The following is a 12422-nucleotide window of genomic DNA, read 5'->3' as shown; positions in this document are numbered from 1 at the left end:
TATATAGCCAGAGAATTGCATGCAATTAGTTGATCAACGACTATAGGCTTATATCCCTCAGAGTTATCGGTTTATATCGATTTAAGATATGAGCACCCCAGAGCAGAGTTACTATTGATATCAATACAACCAGAGTAAAGAGAAATACCATCTCATTTCTATGCTATTGCTATGATATTCATGTTCAGAGTTTATGTTTCAGAGTTGATGGTATTTATGATTTCAAAGCTATGTTTTCAGAGTATATTGTCATTGCTATGTAAGAGTTCCACTTGCTGAGATTTATTCTCATTTCAGTTATTTCATGTGATGCAGATCAGAGTGGTGGCGCGGGACGAGCCTGGTGTACGGTACGGTTTAATATTTCATAAGTTTATTGACTACTTGGTTAAGTTTAAGTATAGTTTGGATGTTAAGAGTTTCGATTTATGATTTTAGTATAGTTGGTTATAGATGATGTGCAGTGTTTTTGTAGCGGCGTTACGATTAAATTCATGATAAATGGTATATTGATCCAAATGAAGTGAGGCCAATTGGATTGGTTAGATAAGACATAAGGCTATAACTTTCTTATTTTGAGTTTTGTTCAAATCATTGTGGAAGGTAAGCCAAAAGTGTCCCGAAGTGTGTCGTGTGATTCGACGTTCCTCCAGTGACACAGGTTGGAAGATTTAGCATAACTTTTTACTCAGACCTCCAAATGATCTGAAATTTTGGGGGAGTCTTGATAAGACATAGAGCTACAATTTGTAGTTTACCACTTTTTCTAATTCGAATGGGAAGAGGCGTTTCTGAGGCGATCTTTGAAGAAGCTGTGCGCAGAGTACGCTGTGGTAGGACCGATGCAGGAGCGCACCCGCGGTCCCAGTGGTTCAGAAAATGATGTTTGGTCGAAGGCTTGGCGCACCCGTGGCGCTTGTGTGACCGCACCCGCGGTGGAGGTATGGTCGAGCTTTTAAGTTGCTTTTTGGAGTGGTTGGCCATCACTTTACCCTTTTCTCTTCTTTTCATTTCGAAATTCTCTCCATTTCTTAGGGTTTTCAACCATTTCTTTCATTTCCTATCTTCAATCCAAGCTTCTTGTTGGCGATTCGAGTTGAGATCGACGTTCTCCTTGGTTCTAGGAAGCTTAGGTAAGTTTTTGGTGCGATTCTTTTAAGGTTTTGAGTTAAGAGTTGACTTGGGTTTGTTGTTCTTCTGGATTTATGGATTTATTGTCATGGATTCTTGATTATAGAGTTGATGTTGGTGTTATTTATGGATTATTGTTGTAGGTGGTGACCAAGAGCTAAGTTTGAGGTGTTCTATTGGGTTGTAAGTGGAATTTCATCCTTTGTGCTCACCTGATGTTATATGTATTGTGTTTCAAAGGTTTTAATGTGTTATTCCCTTCAATTGATTCATTGTTATGTATTAATTTCATTGATATGCATATTGGAGGCTTTTATGTCTCATTATTGTTCAAAGGGAATAAAAGAGAAAAGAAAGAGTTTCAAAGTGAATGTTAAAGCCCAGAGAGAGTTTAAATGTTTCTATTGGATTGATAAATATATAGCCAGAGAATTGCATGCAATTAGTTGATCAACGACTATAGGCTTATATCCCTCAGAGTTATCGGTTTATATCGATTTAAGATATGAGCACCCCAGAGCAGAGTTACTATTGATATCAATACAACCAGAGTAAAGAGAAATACCATCTCATTTCTATGCTATTGCTATGATATTCATGTTCAGAGTTTATGTTTCAGAGTTGATGGTATTTATGATTTCAAAGCTATGTTTTCAGAGTATATTGTCATTGCTATGTAAGAGTTCCACTTGCTGAGATTTATTCTCATTTCAGTTATTTCATGTGATGCAGATCAGAGTGGTGGCGCGGGACGAGCCTGGTGTACGGTACGGTTTAATATTTCATAAGTTTATTGACTACTTGGTTAAGTTTAAGTATAGTTTGGATGTTAAGAGTTTCGATTTATGATTTTAGTATAGTTGGTTATAGATGATGTGCAGTGTTTTTGTAGCGGCGTTACGATTAAATTCATGATAAATGGTATATTGATCCAAATGAAGTGAGGCCAATTGGAGTGGTTAGATAAGACATAAGGCTATAACTTTCTTATTTTGAGTTTTGTTCAAATCATTGTGGAAGGTAAGCCAAAAGTGTCCCGAAGTGTGTCGTGTGATTCGACGTTCCTCCAGTGACACAGGTTGGAAGATTTAGCATAACTTTTTACTCAGACCTCCAAATGATCTGAAATTTTGGGCGAGTCACGATAAGACATAGAGCTACAACTTTGTAGTTTACCACTTTTTCTAATTCGGATGGGAAGAGGTGTTTCTGAGGCATCTTTGAAGAAGCTGTGCGCAGAGTACGCTGTGGTAGGACCGATGCAGGAGCGCACCCGCGGTCCCAGTGGTTCAGAAAATGATGTTTGGTCGAAGGCTTGGCGCACCCGCGGCGCTTGTGTGACCGCACCCGCGGTGGAGGTATGGTCGAGCTTTTAAGTTGCTTTTTGGAGTGGTTGGCCCTCACTTTACCCTTTTCTCTTCTTTTCATTTCGAAATTCTCTCCATTTCTTAGGGTTTTCATCCATTTCTTTCATTTCCTATCTTCAATCCAAGCTTCTTGTTGGCGATTCGAGTTGAGATCGACGTTCTCCTTGGTTCTAGGAAGCTTAGGTAAGTTTTTGGTGCGATTCTTTTAAGGTTTTGAGTTAAGAGTTGACTTGGGTTTGTTGTTCTTCTGGATTTATGGATTTATTGTCATGGATTCTTGATTATAGAGTTGATGTTGGTGTTATTTATGGATTATTGTTGTAGGTGGTGACCAAGAGCTAAGTTTGAGGTGTTCTATTGGGTTGTAAGTGGAATTTCATCCTTTGTGCTCACATGATGTTATATGTATTGTGTTTCAAAGGTTTTAATGTGTTATTCCCTTCAATTGATTCATTGTTATGTATTAATTTCATTGATATGCATATTGGAGGCTTTTATGTCTCATTATTGTTCAAAGGGAATAAAAGAGAAAAGAAAGAGTTTCAAAGTGAATGTTAAAGCCCAGAGAGAGTTTAAATGTTTCTATTGGATTGATAAATATATAGCCAGAGAATTGCATGCAATTACTTGATCAACGCCCATAGGCTTATATCCCTCAGAGTTATCGGTTTATATCGATTCGGGATACGAACACCCCAGAGCAGAGTTACTATTGATATTAATCCAACCAGAGAAAAGAGAAATACCATCTTATTGCTATCTTATTGCTACAGTTATTGCTACAGTATTCATGTTTCAGAGTTGATGGTATTTATGATTTCAAAGTCATGTTTTACAGAGTATACTATGTATCATTGCTATGTAGAGTTCCACTTGCTGAGATTTATTCTCATTTCAGTTATTTCATGTGATGCAGATCAGAGCGGCGGCCCGAGATGTTGACTGTGGACTGGGGTCATATGCATACACCGTTGGAAGGAAGATTTTGGCATGATCATAGGAATGATGTTTTGTATTTGGTTATGTCATTTTAAATGATCATGTATTACTATTTTGTAAAGATGTTTAAAGAAATGTATTTTGAAACTCCTTCCAAATTTTAAAGAAAAATTTATTTCCGCTGCGTATTTTTATTGTTACGGGTCAGAGGTGTCACATTTAGTGGTATCAGAGCCCCGTTCTTCGGACCAATGCATATGACTTCGTCTACTTTCAACTGTCCGGGTATGTTTTCTTGCATCTATCCATTGTTATCTATTGATATGTCTTTTGTGAGCACATTGTAGAGTAGAGGATGCCACCTAAGAGGAAAGCAGTAGAGGGTGAGGATAGTTCTTCCTCGAGAGTTGTCGACGAGTTCGGAAAGTTACTGAGAGAGCAGGCCAAGGTCCATAGTGAGCAGATTCAGCAGTTGCTCTGATTGCAAGGAGCAGGTCAGGGCAGAGGTCAAGGTAGAGGGCAGGTTGCTCAGGATGTTGGCACCGATGCTATATTTTCTGCTTTTAAGAGGATGGATCCGCCAGAGTTTTCAGGGAGCACCGATCCTTTAGTTGCTGTAGAGTGCATCAAGGCTTTAGAGGCGATCTTCGATCATCTCCACTACGAGGACAGAGACCGTATCAGTTGTGCTGTTTTCATGTTGGTTAAAGCTGCTCGCATCTGGTGGAATGCGACCAAAGTTGGAGTTGATGTCTCGACACTGAAGTGGACAGAGTTTACAGAGTTGTTCTATGACAAGTATTTCCCCGACGCACTTCGAGCGAGGAAGGTTACAGAGTTCTTGGAGCTTTGACAGGGGATCTTGGATGTTGGTGAGTATATCCTGAAGTTTGAGGAGGGTTGCCTATTTGCTCCTTACATTGCATCCAATGACAGAGATAAGGCGCTCATTTCATTCGAGGCCTTAAAGCAGAGATTCGTAGAGATATCAACATGTCCAAGGCTGTGACTTTCAAGGAGATCGTGTCCAAGGCATTGTTGGCTGAGCAGGATGAGAAAGACATTGCCCGGGAGAGGCAAGCGACACGTCAGGCTATTGCTCAGAGGAGCCAGAGTTCGAGTCAGCAAGGTGGAGATCGATTCAAAGGGAAAAGCAAGATGGATTTGAGTTCTAGACCACCGACAGTCCCATCTGATCCTGAGAAGCCATTGTGTCCCAAGTGCGGCAGACACCATTGGGGAGAGTGCAGATATGGCACTCATACTTGTTATCGTTGTGGCACGGCATGCCACGTTGCCAAAGATTGTCCTCAGGGAGCTAGTCAAGAGACAGTGAAGGGTCGTATCTTTTCGATGACCAAGGAAGATGATGGCGATAGGGGAGGTATGCTCGCCAGTGCAGGTACTTCGCTGGTCCTTCCTTTTACTTCTTGTTTTGAGGCTGAGAGATTGCTGTGTAGAGGTTGTGTTGGGTTTTTGGCTTTTATTGTTGATGTGGATAGTATGGTTAAGTTGAATATTGATGATATTGATGTGGTGATAGAGTTTGTTGATGTGTTTGAGCTTGATGTGCCGGGTTTGCCTCCGGACAGAGATAGGGAGTTTGTGATTGCTTTGATGGTCCCTGGAATCATTGCTCATTTATCAGCGTTGGTTATTAGGGCTACATTGACGGACAGGATCCGTAGTGAGCAGACTGTCGTGGTTCAGTTGATAGAGATGAGAGCTAGAGCAGAGGAGAGAGTTACCTTAGAGTTTAGAGTGTATGGTGATGGTTAATTTGGTGACCTTAAGAGGTTGTATTTGTGTTCCTTCAGAGTTTTGGAAGAGTTTGCATAGAGCTATGGGTTCGCGGTTAGCATTTAATACAGCTTATCACCCTCAGAATGACGGTCAGTCAGAGTATTGAGGATCAAAGAGATCGGCATTGTTTTAGTCCTTTGGAGGAATTATTTGATAGAAGAGGCTACGTGGGAACCAGAGGTTGAGATGAGAGAGAGGTATCCTGAGTTGTTCGTGGAGTGACGTCAATTTCGGGAACGAAATTCCTCTAAGGAGGGGAGATTGTAATAGCCGAGCCAGGTGTACGGTACGGTTTAATATTTCATAAGTTTATTGACTACTTGGTTAAGTTTAAGTATAGTTTGGATGTTAAGAGTTTCGATTTATGATTTTAGTATAGTTGGTTATAGATGATGTGCAGTGTTTTTGTAGCGGCGTTACGATTAAATTCATGATAAATGGTATATTGATCCAAATGAGGTGAGGCCAATTGGAGTGGTTAGATAAGACATAAGGCTATAACTTTCTTATTTTGAGTTTTGTTCAAATCATTGTGGAAGGTAAGCCAAAAGTGTCCCGAAATGTGTCGTGTGATTCGACGTTCCTCCAGTGACACAGGTTGGGAGATTTAGCATAACTTTTTACTCAGACCTCCAAATGATCTGACATTTTGAGGGAGTCACTATAAGACATAGAGCTACAACTTTGTAGTTTACCACTTTTTCTAATTCGGACGGGAAGAGGCGTTTCTGAGGCGATCTTTGAAGAAGCTGTGCGCAGAGTACGCTGTGGCAGGACCGATGCAGGAGCGCACCCGCGGTCATGTAAGGACCGCACCCGCGGTCCAAGTGGTTCAAAAAATGATGTTTGGTCGAAGGCTTGGCGCAACCGCGGCGTTTGTGTGACCGCACCCGCGGTGGAGGTATGGTCGAGCTTTTAAGTTGCTTTTTGGAGTGGTTGGCCATCACTTTACCCTTTTCTCTTCTTTTCTTTTCGAAATTCTCTCCATTTCTTAGGGTTTTCATCCATTTCTTTCATTTCCTATCTTCAATCCAAGCTTCTTGTTGGCGATTCGAGTTGAGATCGACGTTATCCTTGGTTCTAGGAAGCTTAGGTAAGTTTTTGGTGCGATTCTTTTAAGGTTTTCAGTTAAGAGTTGACTTGGGTTTGTTGTTCTTCTGGATTTATGGATTTATTGTCATGGATTCTTGATTATAGAGTTGATGTTGGTGTTATTTATGGATTATTGTTGTAGGTGGTGACCAAGAGCTAAGTTTGAGGTGTTCTATTGGGTTGTAAGTGGAATTTCATCCTTTGTGCTCACATGATGTTATATGTATTGTGTTTCAAAGGTTTTAATGTGTTATTCCCTTCAATTGATTCATTGTTATGTATTAATTTCATTGATATGCATATTGGAGGCTTTTATGTCTCATTATTGTTCAAAGGGAATAAAAGAGAAAAGAAAGAGTTTCAAAGTGAATGTTAAAGCCCAGAGAGAGTTTAAATGTTTCTATTGGATTGATAAATATATAGCCAGAGAATTGCATGCAATTAGTTGATCAACGACCATAGGCTTATATCCCTCAGAGTTATCGGTTTATATCGATTTGGGATACGAGCACCCCAGAGCAGAGTTACTATTGATATCAATCCAACCAGAGAAAAGAGAAACACCATCTTATTGCTATCTTATTGCTACAGTTATTGCTACAGTATTCATGTTTCAGAGTTGATGGTATTTATGATTTCAAAGTCATGTTTTACAGAGTATACTATGTATCATTGCTATGTAGAGTTCCACTTGCTGAGATTAATTCTCATTTCAGTTATTTCATGTGATGCAGATCAGAGCGGCGGCCCGGGACGTTGACTGTGGACTGGGGTCATATGCATACACCGTTGGAAGGAAGATTTTGGCATGATCATAGGAATGATGTTTTGTATTTTGTTATGTCATTTTAAATGATCATGTATTACTATTTTGTAAAGATGTTTAAAGAAATGTATTTTGAAACTCCTTCCATATTTTAAAGAAAAATTTATTTCCGCTGCGTATTTTTATTGTTACGGGTCAGAGGTGTCACAGGATATATCAGACCTAGTGTATCTCCTTGGGGCGCTCCGGTGCTATTCGTGCGAAAGAAAGATGGATCGATGCGGTTGTGTATCGATTACAGGCAACTGAATAAGGCGACGATAAAGAATAAGTATCCTTTGCCTAGAATTGATGATTTATTTGATCAGTTGCAGGGATCCTCTGTTTATTCTAAGATTGATTTGCTATCCGGATATCATCAGCTCCGAGTTCGAGATGTAGATATACCGAAGACAGCATTTCGAACCAGGTATGGGCATTACGAATTTATTGTCATGCCTTTTGGTTTAACAAATGCTCCGGCGGTATTTATGGGATTGATGAATCAAATCTTTCAGAGGTATTTGGATGATTTTGTTATTGTCTTTATCGACGACATTCTGGTGTATTCTAAGAACAGGAATGAGCATGCAGAACATCTCAGAATTGTGTTGCAGACACTGAGAAATGAGATATTGTATGCCAAATTGTCAAAGTGTGAGTTTTGGTTGAAAATCGAGTTGTCTTTTTGGGACATATCATATCTGGAGATGGTATTTCGGTAGATCCGAGTAAAGTGGAACTGTGATTAGTTGGCCGAGACCGACTTCCGTGCCAGAGATACGCAGTTTCATGGGTCTAGCTGGATACTATAGACGATTCATCCAAGACTTCTCCCGTATTGCCAAGCCAATCACACAATTGACACAGAAGAATGCGCCATTCATATGGTCGGAGGAGTGTGAGTATAGCTTTCTAGAATTGAAGAAGAGGCTGACCAGTGCACCTGTCTTGATGATTCCTTCAGGTACGGATGATTTCGTTGTATATTGTGATGCCTCTCACAGAGGTTTGGGATGTGTTCTTATGCAGCGAGGTCATGTGGTCGCATATGCCTCAAGACAGTTGAAGACTCACGAGACTCGATACCCCATTCATGATCTTGAATTGGCAGCTATCGTATTTGCACTGAAGATCTGGCGTCATTATCTTTATGGCGAGAAATTTGAGATCTATTCAGACCATAAAAGTCTAAAATACTTGTTTTCTCAGTCAGAGATAAACATGAGGCAGCGTAGATGGCTTGATCTTTTAAAAGACTTTGATTTCGAGATCAAATATTATCCAGGAAAGTCGAATGCAGCGGCAGATGCCTTGAGTCGAAAGGTTTGTTCCCTATCCTTATCGACGATAGGTGTTACAAAGCTAGTTGAAAATTGTTGTTTCTCTGGACTAGAATTTGATACAGATAAGAGGCCACTACGACTTGCTGCAATTCAAGTTGAGCCTGACTTGATCATGAGGATCAAAGAAGCTCAACGAACCGATCAGAATGTGCAAAGATCGATTCAGATGGTCAGAACAGGACATTTATCAGAATACCAGGTACGTGATCATGTACTGTATGTGAATAACCGCCTTGTAGTGCCAGATGTTCCAGACTTGAGACATCAGATTATGTCTGAAGCACACTGCAGTCGGTTCAGCATTCATCCTGGTGGCAGAAAGATGTACAATGATCTGAAGACACAGTTCTGGTGGAAGCAGATGAAGTCAGACATTGTGGAATTTCTGTCTAAATGTTTAAACTGCCAACAGGTGAAGGCCGAGAGGAAGAAGCCTGGAGGGTTACTGCAGAGTTTGTCTATTCCAGAATGGAAATGGGACCACATTTCCATGGATTTCGTGACGAAGTTACCCCGATCTTCCCGAGGCTGCGATGCGATTTGGGTCGTTATCGACAGATTGACCAAATCAGCTTGTTTCATCCCATACAGAATGACTTACAGACATGATCAAATGACGGAGATATATGTTCGAGAGGTAGTTAGATTACATGGTGTGCCGAAGTCTATCGTATCAGATCGTGATCCACGATTCACTTCACAATTCTGGCACAGTTTACAGCAGGCCTTAGGTACGACATTACACCTGAGTACTGCTTATCATCCTCAGACAGACGGACAGTCAGAGCGGACTATCCAGACTTTAGAGGATATGTTGAGAGCCGTGGTACTAGATTTTGGCACTAGTTGGCAAGATTCCCTACCTCTTTGCGAATTCTCTTACAATAATAGCTACCAGACGAGCATTGAGATGGCACCGTTTGAAGCTTTATATGGTAAGAAGTGCAGATCTCCGCTATACTGGGATGACATTGTAGAGGTACCAGAACTTGGACCAGATATGATTCGTGACATGACAGAGAAAGTGAAAGTCATTCAGAAGAGGATGGAAACGGCGCAAGACAGGCAAGCGAAATACGCCAACATCAGACGTAGACCGTTAGTATTTGAGCAAGGAGACAGGGTGTTTCTAAAGATTTCCCCATTCAGAGGAGTTGTCAGATTTGGCAAGCGAGGAAAGTTGTCTCCTAGACACGTCGGTCCTTACGAGATTCTAGAGAAGATTGGCGATCGAGCATATCGACTGGCTCTTCCTCCTTATCTATCAGGGATACATGACGTCTTTCATGTATCGATGTTGCGTAAATACATGCCAGATGTTTCTCATGTCATTCGTCCTGACAAAGCTGAGCTTGATCAGACTTTAAGCTATGTTGAACAACCGATACAGATTCTTGATCGGAAGGAAAAGAGGCTCAGAACAAAGATTATCCCACTTGTGAAAGTTCAGTGGAGTCGTCATGGCATCGAAGAAGCAACGTGGGAGACAGAAGCAAATATGCGACAGAAACATCCCGAATTGTTTATATGACGTAAGTAAATTCTCAGTTTTGATTATATTACTTGTCATATATGCTTAGTAATGCCTGCGATTTTGGGGACAAAATCATTTCTTAGAGGGGGAGAAATGTAAGGCTCGTGGTTATTAGTTTTCATTTACGAACGATTCGGAGAATACGAGAATGCATGAAATGCAATGAGGGAAGAAAATACATGAGAAATGAGGGTTTTGCAAGACTGCACCCGCGCTCAGAACAAGAGTGCACCCGCGGTCATAAATCATGGAATTTTGAATGTGCTGCCGAAGCCATACCGCACCCGCGGTGCTTGTAGACACCGCACCCGCGGTGCATGGACAGTAAGTTGGCCAAAATTCCCGTAGCATCACCGCACCCGCGGTGACAAGACCGCACCCGCGGTCGTGCAGGGACCACACCCGCGGTCATCACTTTTGAAAAATAGAAATCATGCCGAAGCATGAGCGCACCCGCGGTCTAGACATGAGCGCACCCGCGGTGCTGCATGCGAGAAGTCCACCCTTTCTTCTTAACTTGACACATGGCATATATATATATATATAGAAGTGGAGCTGATTCACGTTTTCTTCACTTCCAGCACAGAGAATCAAGGCTTTGCTACAAGAATCCTCAAGTTCTTAAAGTTCTGAGGTAAGATTTATCAAGATTTAGCTATCCGATTTTAAATCAAAGCTTAGATTATTGATCCTTGCATCAAGAGCTTCAGAGTGATGTAAATTTATTTAAGTTCTAGCATGGTTTGGAATTTAGATATGGAAGAAAGTGTAATATGATGGTTATATTGTGTTCTTGGCATAATAAGCATAATATATCCACAAACGGATTGATTTTCGGATACCGTATGAGATTATTTCGATTTTCAACATGTAGTGGATAGAGCACAAGCAGATTTCGGAGGTTATATATATATATCTATGTTGAGCATATTGTGTTGATTATAAATGGAGAATCATGACTTGTTGAGTTGATATGATCGGTATCGAGAAAATACGTTGTCATGCCGTCGAATTGTATCTAGATTTGGTGATTGATTGAGATAGGAGTTGTTTTGAGTTGTGTATTGATAGAATGCACATTGATGGTGCCATTTCAGATTTATATTGGCAACGTGATAGCGAGACTTCGACTACATCACAGACTTTGCGACACGAAAGGTATAAGCAATGTTTGTTTGGGAAGCCACAACTCAAATAAGATATTATTTGAGTTTCCCAACCAAAATCACATACTAGTATTGTTGTATATATGGTAACATGCTTATGACTTGTTTATAGAATTATATTCAAATCTTGTTACATGAGTTTGCTTTGATTATAGAATTGTATTCAAGCATGTAAGATTATTGTAATATTCAGATATGAATATGAGCATGCATTGTTACAGGTTGATAGTCATTGCATTTAAGATAGGAGAGTCGTTGACAGCCATTGTCAACAATCTAGATGTTCGGTGTATCTCAGCTTAGGAGCAGCCTTGACTCCTATTGCAGTCGTTGATACAGCTCAGACCGAAGTCTAGGAATAAGACGTACAGTCACCCCGAGTGGGAGGGTAGGTGACAGCCATTGACGTCTTATTCACACCGGGATCCCTAGAGTTCTAGTCGTGTCGAGTCCAGATATGGTTTGATTCGCATTGCATTGCATGTGCATATGATGTCATTCATGATATCATGTTTCATGTTTAATTGATTATATGCATGTATACATGTTTATACTGGGATTTGTTCTCACCGGAGTTTTCGGCTGTTGTTATGTCTGTATGTGTGCATAACAACAGGTGGGGCAGGATCTCGGTCACGCAGAGGATGAGAGATGGACATAGCGTGGTGATCTCGGGCTTAGCAGAAGGACTAGTAGTTGTACCTTTGACATGTACTGTATTTAATTACTAGTTGTTGAGTATGGGCGGACAAGACATGTTGTACGTTATGTTTGTACATTATGTTTGTAATTTAAATAAAGAATTTATGTTTGTTTATATACATTAGATTTAATGTTGAAAAGCGAAAAATTTGACCCAATTTTATATTAACGATCCATTGAATCCCAAAGAAAAAGTTAGAGCCCGGATCCCCACACTACTACTTGTCATCCTCAAACGGATGGACAAACTGAAGTTGTCAATAGAACTTTGGGAACACTTTTGCGTGCTATTCTTAAAAAGAACTTGGATTGAAATTTCTATGGACTTTATTTTGGGGTTGCCTAGGACTAATAAGGGCAAGGATTCTATTTTTGTTGTTGTGGATAGATTCTCTAAGATGGCACATTTTATAGCTTGTCATAAAACCGATGATGCTTCAAACATTGCGGATTTGTTCTTTAGAGAAGTCAATAGGTTGCATTGCATGCCTAGGACTATTATTATTGGTCGCGATGTTAAATTCTTGAGTTACTTTT

At 40.4% G+C, this 12422-nt stretch overlaps 1 long non-coding RNA gene across 1 annotated transcript; it reads left to right on the top strand.

Moving 5' to 3' along the window:
* Nucleotides 1-6239: 6239 nt before the first annotated feature.
* On the top strand, nt 6240-7133 carry LOC140820443 (uncharacterized). Its single transcript, XR_012115474.1, has 3 exons — nt 6240-6333; nt 6475-6514; nt 7067-7133. It is a non-coding gene; the product is annotated as an uncharacterized lncRNA (long non-coding RNA).
* The last annotated feature ends 5289 nt before the right edge of the window (nt 7134-12422 follow it).

Source organism: Primulina eburnea, unplaced genomic scaffold, assembly GCF_022965805.1.
Source record: "Primulina eburnea isolate SZY01 unplaced genomic scaffold, ASM2296580v1 ctg1040, whole genome shotgun sequence".
Taxonomy (NCBI): Eukaryota; Viridiplantae; Streptophyta; class Magnoliopsida; order Lamiales; family Gesneriaceae; genus Primulina; species Primulina eburnea.
Note: the sequence above shows the minus strand (reverse complement) of the source record. Positions and strands in the feature narration are given on the sequence as shown.